The following is a 19714-nucleotide window of genomic DNA, read 5'->3' as shown; positions in this document are numbered from 1 at the left end:
AGAAATGTCCATTTTACACACAGTTCTTCTTCACCAGTTCTGTACAAAAGCTAAAGTTACATAAGTACTACTAATATAAACCTGAAAAATTAAGTTGGTTAGAGAGGTTATGTGTCTTGAACAACAGTTTTTGTTAAATGCTTATATCCAACAAAGTAAAATACTAGTACGCCTGCATGAAAGAGCGTAGACAAGTCAACAGCAGTTCTAATTGGACTATGTACTACTACCAAGAACATACATTTTGTGCCTCTACCATAAAGCCTTCAATGATAACAGCATATTCCTTCCCACTGTGTGAATGCTCTCAGCAACTGAAGTGTTTCACTGTCTGACCTTTTTTTTAGGTCAGTTTTATTGGTTCAATTTTGTTCAGGGTCCTTCTATAGTTAGATCTTTTTCTGGGTTGGGATCTTAAGAAAGAACTGTGACCTTGAAAAAAAATGTGTCAGACATACTGCTTAGCAGTTTGTGCCAGGCTCAGCAGAAGCATACAGAAAAGGATGTACACTCCGCTTCCCTTGATGACCAAGATCAACGAGTATAAAAGGAGGTAGCAGTAATTTTCCTTCCTATGGGGTCTCTGGCAGATCTGGGTATATTTTCTAAGCTTCTCTCAATAGGGAGCACTACCTGTCTTATTCAAATAAAATAAATTATAATGTGGCAAAACAAACCAATAAAAGCTCACACAAGAAGAAATTGGGTCTTGCCTGCTAATCTTCTTTCTTTTAGTCCCACCAGAGTAGTCCAGAACCTGTGGGTGGTGTCCCGCTGACCAGCGGATGAGACAGGAAAAAAGGCAAACCTGTGTGCTTCACCAAGTAACAGCACTGTGCAGCCTTAGATGCTCCGTATTTCAAATTAAAAAGAACAGACCATTCCATTTTGCTTGAGGAGCTGTACTAACAACAACATACTGCTGGTAAAGAAAACTTCAAAAAGTTAAACTGTTAGAGAAAACTAAATATTGAACCTGAAGAGAGTTTGTGATAAAAGAGTAAAAAGAGCAATATTAAAATATAGTAAAGTGGTTTAATAACAGGAAATATATTAGAGGGCTTCTAAACTGATCTCGTGTGGCTAAAAGAAGGAAACTTAGCAGACAGGACCTCATTTCTCCTTCTTTAGAATCTTCACCAGATCACATTTCTGTCACATAGTGATCACAGATGATAGTTTGTGGAAAAATTTGGGGTGGATAATTTAGAATCTAAAAACGGACCTATGTTCTTATGTGTATGGGATCCCTTTCTGAACTCCTTAATGCACATCACATGCATGTGAAATAATATTATGTGCAAAAGTTTATTGTAAGGCTTGATATGTTGTGGAGAGATAAATAGGGTGGTATGGTTGGGAAGGGTATTGGGGGCGGGGAAGAATTATAGTTCCCTGGAGACAAGCAGAGGGATGCAAGCACACTTGATGGTAACATCTTCTGAAAGACCCACGTTGCCAGAGTTCTCCTCTAGCTAATAAGCATGTACAGGAGTTCCTGCAACAGGTATAGCTCTCCCTGCCTGCTTCAGTTTTGTTTCTTCTTCAGGTCACAGCTCTTCTTTCTTCTCCTCAAAAACATAAAAACATCAGGAAAAGGCCAAGCACAAAAACAGAAAAACCCACAAAACCAAAGAAAAACCACCAATTCCTCAGCATGGGGATAGGACCTCCTTCAGCCCAACTTCTTCCATGTGTCTGCTGCCTTTACAGTGGGAGGTCCCTGCACTATTGGCATCAGCCACAAGGCGACCAGTCTGCTTTTCCATCTCTGCACCCCCTCCAACAGCCTAGTACTGGCACCACTGGGGGAGGTGAACTGCTGCTCCTCTGAATCACACTCTGCCTCCCTCCAGGGCCCAGCACCAGGACTGCTGGAGAAGGTGCCACAACAATTGGGCTACAGCTCACATCTCTTTCCCTCCGGCGGCTTCAGCAGCAGCAATATTACCTGCAACCTTTACAGTGGGAGGCCCCTGCGCTAACAGTGTTAGCCACATGGCGTCCAGGGTATCAAGTCATTCCTCCCCCACGGGGTCCAGCTCTGGCACCTGTTGGGGAAGGTGACATAACAGGAGTCTGCTTTTCCATCTCCCCCCACCCCCCAAGCCTAGTACTGGCATCGTTGGGGGAAGGTGAACTGCTGCTCCTCAATCACACTCTGCCCCCCCCCCCCCAGGACCCAGCACCAGGACTGCTGGGGGAGGTGCCACAACGATTAGGCTCTAGTTCACATCTCTTTCCCTCCAGCAGATTTTGCAGCAGCAATATTGCCTGCAACCTCCATAGGAGGGGAGCCTTTCCCGTGCTCGGCAGACATCTCCACCCCCAACTTCATCAGGCTCCCCCCCAGCCCAAAAACAGTGGAACCCACAACCAGTTGCCACAGCTCATCAGGAGGATGCCAAGAAAAAAAAAGGTAAACTACATAAAAAGTCCTCTCATAAGAACTTCCTACCTTGAGGCCAACCCCCTTCCCTCCTCAGCAGCGATTTCTGCAAAGCCTCTGTGCCTCTCCTCATGCCCTAGTGCTCCCTCACACAGAGTCAGGTCCATTTGGCCTCCTCCTGGCACCTTTTCCAGCACTTATTAGCAGATAACGCTTCACTGTTATAGAAGTTCTCCCTTCAGCCATTGCAGCCAGCAACAACACCATCTTGGGGTCCATAGCTCCTCAGTCTATCACCTCTTTGGCTGCACTGCAGGAGCATTCCTACACGGCAACATAGGGATCACCCTGCCATCAATGCCTTCCAGTGCAGGTCATAGAGACTCTGCCACACTCCTCTGCTCCGTCCCATCTCATGGAATCTCCATGGGCTCACTGCCCATCCATCTACTCCTCTCCCATCCATGCTGCAACTGTTTATTCTCAGCCTCATGACACACCAGATCTGACCAGGAAGATGCACCAGAACCCCAACTTTCTGGCCCTATGACAATGGATGTAATCCCCAACCCTACCACCAAATCTTCTACTTCTCACAGTGGATTTTTCATACACTTTCTTCCTCCAGAAGATCTCTAGTTTCCTTGAGTTACATACCACCTCAAGAGGCAAGCAGAAGAAACTTCATCAACATCCTGAAATCTTGTGCAACGCCCCTGAAGCAGCTCATTGCTCTTCCTGTCATCTCCGGAGAAAGAGTTGTTTACCTGTAATGGGGGTTTCTCCACAGATAGTAGGGGAATGCAGCCACCCTTACCCACCCACCTGCCCTGCTACTCTTTCACTTTCTCTTGCACACAACTTGAAACAGAACTGAAGCAGGCAGAGGGAGCTTTTCATGAGAGCAGGAACTCCTGCGCATGCCCAGTAAGCTTGAAAAGGTTTACTTAGCTAGAGAAGAGCTCCAGCAATGTGGATCCATCAGAAGACATCACCATCAAGTATGGCTGCATTCCCCTGCTGTCTATGGAGAACATCTGTTACAGGTAAGCAACTCCTCTTTCTTTATTGTAAATTGATGGCACCGTGTACCCAGCTAAGTTGACCATAATTGTTGTTACACTACTACTACTTAACATTTCTAGAGCGCTACTAGGGTTACGCAGCGCTGTACAATTTAACAAAGAGAGACAGTCCCTGCTCAAAGAGCTTACAATCTAATAGACAAGTGAACGGTTACACTGCCTTTGGAACCCAAGTGTGGACTGTCTCAATTATTTGTAATAACATTGAGCAGTTTGTACGTCTCTAATTTTATCTTCTTTTAATAAAAATTATTCAAACAGACATTGCCGTTGATTCCAGCACCTGCATCTAGCTCCATGACCAAGATTCCATGTGGCGCAAAAGCAACCAGATCTGGCATTAAATTAGAATGCTCCCTGACTCAAAGGAAAACTTAGTGGCATGGTGACGAGGCTTACACTTATAAAGTAACTAGCCAGCCCTAGGTGAGACTGGAAGAAGTGTACTACTTTGGCTGCCATCTCATCGGTGTCTTATTTAAAATTTTTTATTTAGAAAAATGTACAATGTTCACCAAAGATAACTTTGTCAAGCAATTTGCCAAGAAATACAAAAGAAAATATTTAGGGAAAAATCCCTCTTTTACCAAATTTTACAGGCATTAGTCCACAAGGAGGAGGACTGATCAATACACCATAAACTGAGAGGAGGTATAAAAAAAAAAAGGGGGGGGGGAACTATTCAAAGGTCTGGTTAACTGCATCTAAACTCTTTAAAAGTCCAGAAGCCATTACAAGTCAGGTTGTATGGGCTCTTGCATCCAAAACAGAACAAAGTTGTGAAGGTTCAAAGAAATGGAAACTAACATTATCAATCTGTAATACGCATTTATATGGAAACCTTAACTGAAATTTAGCTCCCAAATTCACAGCTTCCTGCCACATAGAGAGAAACGTCTTCCTTCTTTCCTGTGTCCACCTGAAAACGTCAGGAAAAATCTGAACTTTTCCTCCCATAAATGTAACTGAAGCAGATTGTCTCAAATAATGTCTCAGCAAAGCTTCCTTGTCTTGAAGAAACACAAGAGAGACCAATAAGGTGGAACAAAAATCCACCTCTTCTTGTGATCTCTCTAAAAGAGCTGAAACATTTAAGCTATCAGAAGATGACTCAGCCACCTCTTGACCTTGTAATCTAGCTTCCCAAATAGAAGAAACTGGTAAATAAAGCTTTTGCCCAGTTTCAGAATACTGGAACACTTCTTTTAGAAATTTATGAAATACATCCCGCGGGGAGTTTAATTTAACAGATGGAAAATTTAAGAGTCTCAAGTTTAATGATCTAGCTCCATTTTCTAGATTCTCCAGTTTTCGATGAACTATATTTGCACCTTGTAGCAGGTCTATGTTCTACCTCCTTTACTTGGGGAATAAAGATTAACTCATAGTCCTTTAAATTATTCTCCTGATAGGTTAGTCAAGATTGAATTGTTTAAATTGTTGAAGCATTCATCTTTGAATTGGAAACAAAAGTAAGACAAACCTTATGCATGGACTCCATAGCCGACCATAAGGACTCTCAATGTTACCTTTACAGGTCTCACCAACGGTTGCAAAGTTGTATCAGGTTTAGGCCGTACTTCACTCACCATCGACGGTCCAGATGATTTCTCTAGTCCTGACAAATTCAACCCGACAACCAAAGGGATAACTGAGAGGCTCAGATTTTACGGGGGAAACCCCATCCTGGAACGTCGCTAAATCAGAAGAAAGTTCCTCCTTGGCCAATTCAAAGACCCTGAATTCCGAGGTCTTGACAGACGTACTTCCCGACATGCTCCCCCGCTGCTTGAGCCTGATATACTGGACTTTGTGGGCTAAGTGAGATCTCACTTTCCTGACCAGGACTCATCTCTGTACCGGTCAAAAGGAACGCCCTGGGGTGCAGCAGACATCACATAATGCTGTAATTGAAGTATAACGAAGAGTTGGGATTGCAGAAACAAGGAAAAAAGTATAGAGGAAAACAATCTTCCGGAGCTCAGCATAGCACATCTGACCTCGGTGCCATCTTGGTTAGTCCTCCACCTCATTGGTGTCTTAAAGAGCACTGGCTCAAAATAACACACGTACTCTGAATCCATCTCAGCAAACATAAGGTGCAACCAATAAAACTCTCTTGCACAACACTTTGGGAGCAGTTGCCCAAGCACAAAGAGAATATGCTGGTAAACAAAAAAGAAATGCAAAAGTTCAAAGGAAAACAAAAAGAAAAAGCGTCTAGGAGTTGCTGTTAAAAATCATTCCAGTTGTATGGCCACTACTATTGATCAAGGTTTCAATTTTGAAGCAACAAAAGTATATTCTGGTTCTCCAGATGATTCTGGACGCAGTTTCACTGCTCCTCAATCTGAAAGGCTCTGTAGCCTAGCAACTGCCACCACAGAGAGAGCACAATGGCAGTAGGCAAAGAGGCAGCTATGTGTCCATCCCTGAGAGACATGAAGCCCCAGGGCATCCTTGTAACCTCAGACTCTGAACAGGCAACCATAAAAACCTATCAACGTTCTAAAGAGAAGGCTGGCACAACCAGGGCTATGGAGTTGGTACACCAAACCTTCGGCTCAGATTCCGACTAACTTCTCTATTTTATTTCTATCCAACTCCATCTCTGACTCCTACCGATATTAGGCTTTAAATTTTTTGTTCTGGATCTAAAGTACTGGTACATATACAGTGGGGGAAATAAGTATTTGATCCCTTGCTGATTTTGTAAGTTTGCCCACTGACAAAGACATGAGCAGCCCATAATTGAAGGGTAGGTTATTGGTAACAGTGAGAGATAGCACATCACAAATTAAATCCGGAAAATCACATTGTGGAAAGTATATGAATTTATTTGCATTCTGCAGAGGGAAATAAGTATTTAATCCCTCTGGCAAACAAGACCTAATACTTGGTGGCAAAACCCTTGTTGGCAAGCACAGCGGTCAGACGTCTTCTGTAGTTGATGATGAGGTTTGCACACATGTCAGGAGGAATTTTGGTCCACTCCTCTTTGCAGATCATCTCTAAATCATTAAGAGTTCTGGGCTGTCGCTTGGCAACTCGCAGCTTCAGCTCCCTCCATAAGTTTTCAATGGGATTAAGGTCTGGTGACTGGCTAGGCCACTCCATGACCCTAATGTGCTTCTTCCTGAGCCACTCCTTTGTTGCCTTGGCTGTATGTTTTGGGTCATTGTCATGCTGGAAGACCCAGCCACGACCCATTTTTAAGGCCCTGGCGGAGGGAAGGAGGTTGTCACTCAGAATTGTACGGTACATGGCCCCATCCATTCTCCCATTGATGCGGTGAAGTAGTCCTGTGCCCTTAGCAGAGAAACACCCCCAAAACATAACATTTCCACCTCCATGCTTGACAGTGGGGACGGTGTTCTTTGGGTCATAGGCAGCATTTCTCTTCCTCCAAACACGGCGAGTTGAGTTCATGCCAAAGAGCTCAATTTTTGTCTCATCTGACCACAGCACCTTCTCCCAATCACTCTCGGCATCATCCAGGTGTTCACTGGCAAACTTCAGACGGGCCGTCACATGTGCCTTCCGGAGCAGGGGGACCTTGCGGGCACTGCAGGATTGCAATCCGTTATGTCGTAATGTGTTACCAATGGTTTTCGTGGTGACAGTGGTCCCAGCTGCCTTGAGATCATTGACAAGTTCCCCCCTTGTAGTTGTAGGCTGATTTCTAACCTTCCTCATGATCAAGGATATCCCACGAGGTGAGATTTTGCGTGGAGCCCCAGATCTTTGTCGATTGACAGTCATTTTGTACTTCTTCCATTTTCTTACTATGGCACCAACAGTTGTCTCCTTCTCGCCCAGCGTCTTACTGATGGTTTTGTAGCCCATTCCAGCCTTGTGCAGGTGTATGATCTTGTCCCTGACATCCTTAGACAGCTCCTTGCTCTTGGCCATTTTGTAGAGGTTAGAGTCTGACTGATTCACTGAGTCTGTGGACAGGTGTCTTTCATACAGGTGACCATTGCCGACAGCTGTCTGTCATGCAGGTAACGAGTTGATTTGGAGCATCTACCTGGTCTGTAGGGGCCAGATCTCTTACTGGTTGGTGGGGGATCAAATACTTATTTCCCTCTGCAGAATGCAAATAAATTCATATACTTTCCACAATGTGATTTTCCGGATTTAATTTGTGATGTGCTATCTCTCACTGTTACCAATAACCTACCCTTCAATTATGGGCTGCTCATGTCTTTGTCAGTGGGCAAACTTACAAAATCAGCAAGGGATCAAATACTTATTTCCCCCACTGTAACTTATATTTACCAGTACTTTAGATCCAGGTCAAAGATATATAGTAAATTTATCATTTTATACTTATAAATATTATAATGTTCCGACTAACTCCAAAGCCCTGGGCACAACTACAAACTAGAAATAGTGGCAATAGCTGTAACAGCCCAGCTTATACACGTTACAAGAATCATGCCAAAGATCTGGCCTTTTCTCAAGAACTATAAGGCTTGGACTCCAGATATTCACTAGGGCTCTCATATTTTCCTTCAAGAGCATTTTGCTTTTAAAGAATGTCTGTTAAACAAATATTAAAAGAGGAAACTGCAGTTCCCTTTTCTATGACTTAGCACTTAGGACTAGTTAAAGCTATTAGTGGCCTACCTCCTACAGAAGTCATAAGAAACCACACATCCTGACGCTCAGAATCCTCAAATTATCTAAGAGAATGTACCAGGCCCACACAAACATTAGTACTGCACTCTGTCACTTAAAAGAGTTAGGAGTGAGAAAAAAGTCTGCTTCCATGGGGAGGAAGTGACATCACGGGATCGAATGGCTGCTTAAGCCTGCAGCTCCTCACTGACCCAGGGAAATCCCACTGCATCAGCCATACTAGCCCACATTTTAGAGTTAAAACTGTTGAACCTGCTCTCAAACCACTGCGCTGCAGAAGACATAAGTAAGAAGAAACCAATAGACCTGCAAGATTTCACTTACCAGAGGAGTAGTCAGATACATTGCACATGGAAGAACTCAAAAGCTGGCTGAAAGAAATCAAGGCCAAAATTGAAGCATCAAGAGCCGATTTAGAAACTTTGGGATCAGACCTCAGGTCGGATATAGCAGGGCAAGGAGCAGGCAGAACAGCAACTTGCAAATACACAACAGAGGGATGTTTGATAAAACTGAAGACTAGGAGGAGCAATGGTATCCCAGAAAGTCCTGAGTTTCAAAACTGCAGAGAAGCTATCAAAAACTTTCTGAACACCTCCTGGTCCAGACTGCTACTGAAATGGCACCACAGGACATTAAAATTGGCAGGTGTATACCACAGAGGCCATAGCAAGGTTCAAACCATCTATATTTCTAGTTTTTATTTTAATATAGCTATTTTGTTTTTCTTGAGCTGGGAGTAGACTTGGAATTGCAAGACAGTTAGAAATGTATTATTTCTCGTAATTACCTTTCTAAAGCTGTAGAAATTTGTGGTTTGACATTTGGTCTATGCTAACTTGTGTTAAGTTGCTGGTCAGCAACCAAACGTCAGAGACTCCTATGACTAAGGACACCTGCAGTATCCAGATAAACAATCAACAGAAGTGGGTGTCGGTGACATTGTAACTTCAGCAAGAGGGTGGGGGGAGGGGATTAAAACAGTGACTATGCATAACAAGGACATAGGTCAAACCATTATCTAATGAAAACGTATGCTTATGTGCATGACAGGCCTAATTGTCAATGCAATGAGGGAATAAATGATAGAAGTTGGAAGAAGAAAGTGCTTGAATAGGATTCACCATAAAAGGAAATAGAATATTCAGGAAAGATGTATATTCATTAAGTAGGAAGGGTAATTAAGATAATGAAGAAAGAAAGAAAATGTATATAAGGTAAAATTATGTATAATCATACCTGATAATTTTCTTTCCATTAATCATAGCTGATCAATCCATAGACTGGTGGGTTGTGTCCATCTACCAGCAGGTGGAGATAGAGAGCAAACTTTTGCCTCCCTATATGTGGTCATGTGCTGCCGGAAACTCCTCAGTATGTCGATATCAAAGCTCCATCCGCAGGACTCAGCACTTAGAGAATTACACCCACGAAGGGACACTCTGCCCAGCTCACCACCGCCGAAACGGGGGAGGGGAATTAACCCAGCTCATCCCCACACAAGTGGGGGAGGGGAATCCGTCCAGCTCATCCCCGCGGAGCGGGGGAGGGACACCACACCCGCCGATGCGGGGGGATCTGGCTTATCCTGCAACCGCAACCGCGGGAGGAGCTGACTGACCCTAACACCGCCGAAGCGGGAGGGGTACAAAGCTGCCCTACAGCCGCACGAAGCGGGAGGGAGTGCCGGCAGAATTTATGTCTCAATCCAGCCCCGTAAAACGGAGGGGAGAGGAATGCAGCAGCTCACTGTAACACAAACTCGTCTCAACTCTTGAAGAATCCAAGTGAAAGAACTTGAACACGAAGTCTTTCTGAAATAACTGAAGACTAAACTTGAACCTGAAATGCAACCAGAATAAAAACAGAACAGATATCTGGGAGGGGCTATGGATTGATCAGCTATGATTAATGGAAAGAAAATTATCAGGTATGATTATACATAATTTTACCTTCCATATCATCAAGCTGATCAATCCATAGACTGGTGGGATGTACCGAAGCAGTACTCACCCAGGGCGGGACATTGAAATCCCTGACCTCAACACTGAAGCTCCAAACCGGGCCTCCGCCCGTGCAGCCACAGTCAAACGGTAATGCTTGGAGAATGTATGAGCCGAAGCCCAAGTTGCCGCCTTGCATATCTCTTCCAAGGAGACGGATCCGGCCTCTGCCATCGAGGCCGCCTGAGCTCTCGTGGAGTGAGCCTTCAGCTGGATAGGCGGCACCTTCCCCGCGGCCACATAAGCCGCTGCAATGGCTTCCTTGACCCATCTTGCCACTGTAGGCTTAGCAGCCTGCAGACCCTTACGAGGACCTGCAAACAGGACAAACAGATGATCCGATTTCCGGAAATCATTGGTCACTTCCAAGTATCTGAAGATGACTCGTCTCACATCCAGATATTTAAGAGCAGAGTACTCCTCTGGGTAGTCCTCCCTACGAAAGGAAGGGAGACAGAGCTGCTGATTCACATGGAAGCGAGAAACAATCTTGGGCAGGAAGGAAGGCACTGTGCGAATAGTCACTCCTGCCTCAGTGAACTGCAGAAAAGGCTCTCGACATGAGAGCGCCTGGAGCTCGGAAACTCTTCTGGCTGTAGTGATAGCCACCAAAAAGACTGCTTTCAACGTCAGGTCTTTCAGAGATGCCCTCGACAAGGGTTCAAAAGGCGGCTTCTGCAATGCTCTTAGCACCAGGTTGAGATTCCACGCAGGCACCACTGAGTGCAGAGGAGGGCGCAGGTGATTAACTCCCTTGAGAAAGCGCACCACATCTGGCTGCGAAGCCAGGGAAGCACCCTTCAGGCGGCCCCTGAAGCAAGCCAGAGCCGCTACCTGGACTTTAAGGGAACTGAGCGACAGGCCTTTCTCCAGACCTTCTTGCAGGAACGCCAACACTGAAGAAATTGGAGCAGTGAAGGGAGAAAGTGAGCCTGCTTCACACCATGCTGCAAAGATACGCCAAACCCTGGCGTAAGCAGTAGAAGTAGAGCGTTTCCTCGCTCTCAGCATAGTGGCGATGACCTTGTCTGAGAAGCCCTTCTTCCTCAGACGCTGCCGCTCAATAGCCAGGCCATAAGACCAAAGGGAGAGGGATCCTCCATCACCACGGGACCCTGATGTAACCGGCCCTGCTCCACTGACAGCCGCAGAGGATCGTCGACTGAGAGCCTGATCAAGTCCGCATACCAGGGACGTCTGGGCCAATCCGGACCCACCAGGATTACCCTGCCGGGATGCTTTGCCACCCGGTCTAGCACCCTGCCCAACATGGGCCAGGGCGGGAACACATAGAGGAGCTCTTGTGTCGGCCACTGTTGGAGAAGAGCATCTACTCCCAGGGATCGAGGGTCCCGTCCTCTGCTGAAAAAAGCGCGGCACTTGGCAATTGGCCGATGACGCCATCAGATCTAGGCTCGGCTGGCCCCAGCGCTTCGTGATGTCCAAGAACGCCTGAGCAGATAGTTGCCACTCTCCGGGCTCCAAGGTATGGCGACTGAGAAAGTCCGCCTTGACATTCATGACTCCGGCAATGTGGGCCGCTGAAAGCTGCTCCAGGTTCGCTTCCGCCCACTGGCAAAGACTCATAGCCTCCTTGGCTAGAGGGGCGCTCTTGGTACCTCCCTGGCGGTTGATATAGGCCACAGCCGTGGCATTGTCCGACAGGACCCGTACAGGCTACAACACCAGTACCGGGATGAACTCCAATAACACCAACCGAATGGCTCTGAGTTCCAGGAGGTTGATAGACCACTTGCCTCTGCAGGAGACTAGAGCCCCTGCGCTGTCCTTCCCAAGCAGTGGGCTCCCCAGCCCATCAAAGAGGCGTCTGTCGTGACGACAATCCACTCCGGGGTCACCAGAGGCAATCCTGCAGACAACTTGTCTGTCTGCGTCCACCAGCTCAGCGCCTTGCGCACTGCTGGGTCCACGGGAAGGCGCACAGCATAATCCTCCGACATCGGAGTCCAGCGCAGCAGCAGAGATAGCTGTAGTGGTCTCATATGAGCCCTGGCCCAGGGCATTACTTCCATCGTGGCCGTCATAGAGCCCAACAGCTGCACGTAGTCCCAAGCCCGAATAGGAGAGGCTACTAGGAACTAGTCCACCTGAGCCTGAAGCTTGACAATCCGATTGTCTGGCAGGAACACTCCGCCCACTTGGGTGTCGAATCGAACTCCCAGATACTCCAGGGACTGAGTCGGGCGCAGCTGGCTCTTCTTCCAGTTGATGATCCATCCCAGGGAGCTCACAAGAGCAACTACCCGGTCCATAGCTTTGCCGCACTCTGCATAAGAGGGGGCTCGGATCAACCAGTCGTCCAGATAAGGATGGACTTGTACTCCTTCCTTTAGCAGGAAGGCCGCTATGACCCCCATTACTTTGGAAAAGGTCCGCGGAGCAGTACCCAACCCGAAAGGGAGGGCTCTGAACTGGAAGTGTCGTCTCAGGACTGTAAAACGCAGAAAGCGTTGGAGAGGAGGCCAGATGGGAATATGCAGGTACGCTTCCTTGATGTCCAAGGAAGCCAAGAACTCTCCTGCCTTCACTGCCGCTATAACAGAGCGGAGAGTCTCCATGCGAAAGTGCCTCACTTTCCAGGCCCGATTGACCCCTTTGAGGTCGAGGATAGGCCGGACAGAACCTCCTTTCTTTGGAACCACAAAGTAAATGGAGTAACGTCCCTTGCCAATCTGATTTTTTGGCACCGGAACGACCGCACCCAGGCGGATCAGGTTGTCCAAGGTCTGCTGCACTGCCACAGCTTGACCGGAGACTTGCAGGGAGAGAGTACAAACCCGTCTCTTAAGGGTTGGCAGAACTCTAGCTTGTAGCCGTCTCTGATGACTTCCAGCACCCACGCGTCTGAAGTTATAGTGGTCCACTCGCCCAGAAACGAGGACAGCCGTCCTCCAATCTGCACTGGGGCGTGGACCAAGGCCCCGTCATTGGGTACGAGACCCTGGGGGAGGACCGGAGGGAGCACCTCCGGGACGGCGGTCTCTGCGAAAGGAATGCTGCTTGGGGGAGAAAATCCTCTTGAAGGAAGAGGGGGCAGAGGAACCCGACTTGCCCGGGCGGTACCGACGGGCTTCCAGCCACCGTCCTCTGGAGGTACCGGGACGAGTACTAGCCCGAGCCCTGACCTCTGGTAATTTCTTGCCCTTAGACGTGCCGAGATCGGTCACGATTTTGTCCAGCTCGACCCCAAAGAGCAGCTTGCCTTTAAAAGGCAACCTAGCCAGGCGGGATTTAGAGGCGTGGTCAGCAGACCAATGTTTCAGCCAAAGCCACCGCCGCGCAGAGACTGTCTGAGCCATGCCTTTAGCTGAGGCTCTCAAGACATCATACAGCAAGTCTGCCAAATAGGCTAAGCCCGATTCCAGGGCCGGCCAATCAGCCCTCAAGGAAAGATCCGAGGGGGAAGCCCGCTGCACCATAGTCAGGCACGCCCTGGCCACATAGGAGCCGCAAACTGAGGCCTGCAAACTTAAAGCAGCTGCCTCAAAGGACGACCTTAAGGCCGCCTCCAATCTTCTGTCTTGGGCGTCCTTTAGGGCCGTGCCACCTTCCACCGGCAACGCCGTTTCTTAGTCACCGCAGTGATTAAAGAATCCACGGTAGGCCACAGATAGGCCTCACGTTCACTCACAGCCAAAGGATAGAGGCGGGACATAGCCCTAGCCACTTTAAGGCTCGTTTCCGGGACATCCCATTGAGCCGCAATTAAGGTGTGCATGGCATCATGCACGTGGAAGGATCTAGGCGGGCGCTTCGTCCCCAGCATAATGGCAGAGCCAACAGGGGCTGAGGGAGAGACGTCCTCCGGAGAGGAAATCTTCAAAGTGTCCATGGCCTGTAAAAACAGGTTGGGCAAATCCTCTGGGCTAAAAAGCCGCGCTGCAGAGGGGTCATCCGCTCCATCCGAGCGGGGATCTATCTCCTCCAAGGAATCCGCAAAGGACCGTTGGGAGACCTCAGACACGCTGCCCTCATCTACATCGGAGGAGACAAAGTCCTCCAAGGCCTGGAAATCAACCCGAGGGCGTTTACCTCTGGGAACCTCAACCTCTTTATCAGAAGAGGGAGCAGGGGCAGCGTTTTGCATGAGGAAAGCCTGATGCAGCAGCAAAACAAACTCGGGGGAGAAACCCCCCAGACTGTGCACTTCCGCAGCCTGGGCAACAGCCCTAGACGCACTCTCAACCGGCGCTCGCAATAGCGGGGGAGAGACATGCTGCGCATCCAAAATGGCGTCCGGCGCGAAACTCCGCGAAGGAGCCGCGCGGGAAGAACGGCGCTTAACTTTAGCCACTTGTGCCGTCGCCCAAATTAAGGGCGTTCATGGCATTAATGTCTCCAACCTCAAGGGCGGCCCACGAAGAAGCCGTCCGAGCCGCGTGGCCGGCCAAGATGGCGGAGGCGAGGAGCGGGGGATGGGCGTTTATGGCGGGAAAAAAACCGCCACGCCGGAGGAACGACCGGGACATTCATCGGTCACTAAACTGTCACCCATCAAGGGCGAATCAGGTTGTAAAACCCCCGCATCCCCTCTAGAAGCGCTCCAGCGATCCGGGGAGCGACCCTTTGCGCCCTCGCCCTCCGACGCCATATGCCACGAGGAGAAGAATCGGGGAACCCCCTGCCCGCTATAAAAAGGTAAAATTACCTGCTTGCCGCTCCGAGCTGCAACGAACTGGTGTCCCAGTGAGTAGCTGCAATGAACGTTTAAAGAAACGTCGAATTAAACGCCTTTAAAGACGTTTAAAATTTTTATTTTTTTTTTATTAAACGGAGCCAGCGGGAGGGGGTTGAAAAGGAGGGACCTGGCACCACCAGGTTTGCACTTGCTCAAAAGAGCCCTCAACCCCAGGCCTCAACAAAACCTAAGGATTAGGCTTGGAGGCCTAGCCAGAGCTGCTGCTGTGTGTGACCACCACCTGCTGAGATAGAGAACATACTGGGGAGTTTCCGGCAGCACATGACCACATATAGGGAGGCAAAAGTTTGCTCTCTATCTCCACCTGCTGGTAGATGGACACAACCCACCAGTCTATGGATTGATCAGCTTGATGATATGGAAGAGGAAATAGAACTGAGGATTGGGGGGGGTGGAGCTCAGTATGTCTACATTAGCAGGTGTACATATTGACAGCTCCCAGGGAAATCTCTGTTTGTTTGCTACATATTATATTCTATTGCGGTTTTTATTTTCTTTAATAATTGAATAATTACTTATTGGCTTCTTTATATTGGCTTTTTTTAAAATAAACATGTATTAATTCTAATACTTATTTAGTAACCAGAGTTTTTCTTGCCTGGGGTAGAAAATATTTACTTGAGGGTCCACCCTCCAGGAGACCTCCAGAAGGCTACTCCTGTCTCTCAGGCAAAGACAGGAGTACACAGGGCTCACAGATCTTTGGGAAACGCCCGCAATAAACTTGCAAAAAAGACATTGTTATCCATTATCATAATTATACTATGAAGGAGGCGGTTCTGCCTGCAGTATGAAGAGTCATTTTCCTGGGAATCATAATATTGTTATTTTTGCAAATGTCTCCCCAATCACATTGTACAGGAGGCGTGAATTGAGAGATATTACAGAGAACCTGTGAGCTGAGCAAGTCAGATACTGCTGGTCCTTTCCCTTTGGATTAGTCTTCTGTACATGGAAAATATCGGGTAACCATAAGAGAGGCTGCCATACAAGTGTTACGTTCCTTGAGATGGTTGGAAGCGGAGGACTGCTTCTGAATAGTTACCAAAGCCAATCACCCCCCCCCCCCCCCACAAGCTACCCAACCCAAAATGGCAGCAAATCGCCTCTGGTAGGGGCAGACTCCGAACACAACAGAAAGCACCAAGCAAGGACCATCATGTTCTTCAATGACTCAATTTAGTACGTGGTGGGTGATAAGTTCACTAATTGGATTTGTCTGCTTGAGTTTTAACTCAAGAGCTGCACCGCATATGGGTGTTCTGTGCGTTAAGTTACACTACTCTTTCTCCTTCTACCACTCAGTGCGGTACTATGTTTTGCAGTATTGTTTGAATTTGGGTACTATAGAGTGGTTTATCAGCTACCCGTTTCATCTTTTAAGTAATTAGTAGTAACGGCTGCTTTCCAAGTACTTTTGGAAGTTCTGGGGATTTCCCGGAGTCATGAGGTCTTTTCTCCATACCCGATTCCTCTGCATTTAGTATGGAGATCTGACTGGTTAAGGGGTGGTGGGGATATTAAGAAAGGATTAGTGAGTTTTTTTTTTAGACGTCGTCTATGATTTTGTGACCTATGCTGAAAGCTATCTTCATATTCTTAGTGATTATGTCAGATATTAAGACTGTCACTATCAACATTAAAGGCTTGAATTCTCCCTTCAAGAGAAGCTTAATTTGTGAAGCTTCTATAATAGATGCCACCATATGCTTAATACAAGAGACACCTTCAAAGGCGGGATACGAGATTACTAACTTTGAAAGTTTTTCCAATTTATAAATTCACTTCTCATCCCTCAAAAAAAGTAGCTGGGGTGGGCATAATGATTTCAGGAAGAATTCAAGCCACTATAATTGATCAAATCTCTGATCCTCATGGGAGGTATATTGCTTTATATGTTGACATTTCTGCCTCTATGTTTAATAGTGTGTCAGCTATGTTTAATAGTATGCTCCTGTTGATCATGAGCAGGAATTCTATGCTGAACTAGAACTCCTCCTCTTGCAAATGAAAGTGGGGCACTGGATTGTAGGAGGAGATTTTAATGTCACTTTGTTCCACCATTAGATAACATTACCAAAGCCAGATACTACGGACAGGACAGAACTGCCCTGAAATCCTTTTTGACCCATTTGGGCTTAGTGGATACAAGGTGGTTTTTGCACCCTCAGTTCACACTCTACTCTAATTCTCAGGACTCATACTCAAGAATAGATTATGTATTTTCTGACAAATTATTGATGGCAGAATTCCAACAGTCAGAGATTAGAACTATACTTTAGGGATCAACCCCTCCAATTTTGGAAACTCAATGAAAAGTTTGTTGGACAATATAAGTTATGACAGACCTCCAGAGGACGCTTCACTGGGGGCACTTTGGGATGATTTTAAAGATTATGATAGGGGACACCATTAAATGGGCTTCAGAATTGAAAAAAAGAGCGACAGCAAAAAGACTGGCAATTGAAGTGAACAAGATTATTTCAGTTGGCCTTCATGCACTTTAAATTGGCATCCCTAAGGGACCAGTTGCAGGCTCTCTGGGTGGATAAAATACCAGAGGAGTAGTCAGATGTGCTGCACACAGAAGAAATCAAAAGCTGGCTGAAAAAAATTAAGGCCAAAATTGAAGCACAAAGGGCCGATTCAATGCTCACTAATAAGAGTATTTTTTGAAGAGGGGGAATAAGGCCAGCAAACTATTGACCTACCAACTTAAAGCCAAAAATAAGAGGCACATGTTTCTATATTAAAAGACTTTAAAGGGGGGCTATTGGGGATCCATCCAAACTACGCCAGTTTCCACCAATTCTACCAACTGTTGAACAAAAGTATGAAAGATTTGTTGAATAAAAGTATGAAAAATGCGGAGTGGAAGGCTCCATGATTACAACAAGCTGTTTTAACACTAACCCTCCTGAGGCATGAGAAATTTGACGGACATTAAACATTAGCCAAAGGCAGGCTCCAAAAAGTCTGTGGGCTAAAAGGTAGGGGGGTAATAGAAAGCAGATGTTCTGCACATGATTAACAGTTTGTGGTATTCAGAGACTTGCACAGGGATGTTGTATAGTCAGATGCCAAAGAAAGCTATATAAGACCAATGAGAGATCTGTGCCTTTAAGCATTCTCTGACTGCTTTGTCTGAACATGCTTCCTGCATACCTCATAAAAGGTATGCAGTACAATTGTAAATAAACTTTTTATATTAAATCGTCTAGTCTTCTCTTCAAAGTGGCGAGCCAGCCAGGAGTAGGCCGCAAACGGAAAAGAGAAGGCGAGACGAAGAACAAATTAAGTGTGTGTTGTTAATGAAGTTTTTTACAGGATTTTGAGAGAGCAAGCGTTGTTTAAGCCTAATTTCTGTGCTCCACTGATGTGGGATTGATCAAACTGCTGAACTGGACATATAGGCTACGACTCCTGGGCTTGCTAAAGAGAAATAAGAAGACGCGTGAGTAAGCTTACATTGTGGACTTAGGTATATTTGTTTAGTTTTATAGTTTTCTTTTTTGTATATTTTCTTGGTTTAGGTGCAGTAGTATATTTTTGTAGATTGTGGCTTTATAGGAGAAATTGTAATAGTCAGAATAAAATGAAAGGGAAAGGGGCAGATAAGAAAGAAAAGCCTCCTGTATATGCTATGTATTTAGATTTAGATAGTTCAAAAAAATGCTCCCCTTTGCAGCATGTCATAGAATTATTCCCATTAGAAAAAAAACAGATTGAAAAAATACATGAGAAATGGTATGATGCAAAAGATTCTTTTTTGAGCTGGTCTCAGTATGGATCGTTTGAAAAAATACAGCAAGAGCGGGAAAAGCAACCTTTTGTTCAGCCTGAAGGTTGAGGAATGTCATCTGTTTTTGATTTCTCGGGTGTCTGGCTTTACAGGTTAGAAAGGTCAAGAAGAACTGAAATTTTTTTTTGTTCCTTTTAAAATATTGTTTTAGATTAGATTTAAATAAGTTTGATTTTGTCTTATAAGGTGATCTCTGTTTATTTTAAAAATATGTGTTATTCTGTTTCTAGTTCTCTATGTGGAATGTCTTTGCAATTTAACTTTGTTTGACTCTTTTTTAAGTGAGATTCCTGCAGTGTTAAGAGATCATCTGTCTTGAATTAGTCACAGTCCTAGCTAGTTCTGTGTGTAGGGCTAATAGGGGAAAGAGGTGATTTAAAATCTTTAATAACATCTGAACAATATGATTTGTCAGCAATTTGGTCACTATGCCTCAGAATGTTATCAGAATGCAGGAATGCCCCAAGTACAAATGCAGACGCAGCAAGGATTAATGCCACAAGTAGTAGGGATGCCTGTGAGTGCCCCGCAGACTGCCTTACAGCAGCCGGCGATGCAATCACAGGGACCAGGGGCTGCAGTACAGAGACAAGGCACTGTAAATGCTTTTCCAACTTGGCAGAATACTCCAGACCAATGCTATTGACTGGAAGCAAACCCGTGTCAGGAAGAGGGAATGATTTTCAGATTAGACACAAGGGAACCCTTTATTACATTGACAATTGGCAAATATGGAACTCCTGTGAGATTTTTGATAGATACAGGGGCGAGTACCTCTGTGTTGTGTGCAAAACCACAGGGAGTTAAACTTTCAAATCAGTATAGAACAACAGTGGGATTTACGGGGATAGAACAAAGAAAAAGGCTAACAGAACCCACTCTGGTGCGCATGGAATGCTAACCGCACGGTTCAAGGGAGGCTGTGGTACCCTTTTTAGTGGCACCTGATTGCCCAGTAAATTTGTGGGTAAAAGACATGGGAAATAGTTGGGCAGCTATGATTAATCAAAACAATGAAGTAAATGCACCAGTAGCTTTTTTGTCAGGCTCTTTTAATCATGTGGAAAAGGG

The 19714-nt window shown here is 46.1% G+C and overlaps 1 protein-coding gene across 3 annotated transcripts in view; it reads right to left on the bottom strand.

Moving 5' to 3' along the window:
• Positions 1-19714, bottom strand: part of ZNF830 (zinc finger protein 830) — a 107237-nt gene that overhangs the window by 52709 nt on the left and 34814 nt on the right. The gene's annotated exons all lie outside the window — the stretch shown is intronic.

This window comes from Microcaecilia unicolor, chromosome 1 (genome assembly GCF_901765095.1).
Source record: "Microcaecilia unicolor chromosome 1, aMicUni1.1, whole genome shotgun sequence".
Lineage (NCBI taxonomy): Eukaryota > Metazoa > Chordata > Amphibia > Gymnophiona > Siphonopidae > Microcaecilia > Microcaecilia unicolor.
The sequence above is the reverse complement of the archived record's forward strand: the minus strand, read 5'-3'. Positions and strand labels throughout refer to the sequence as shown.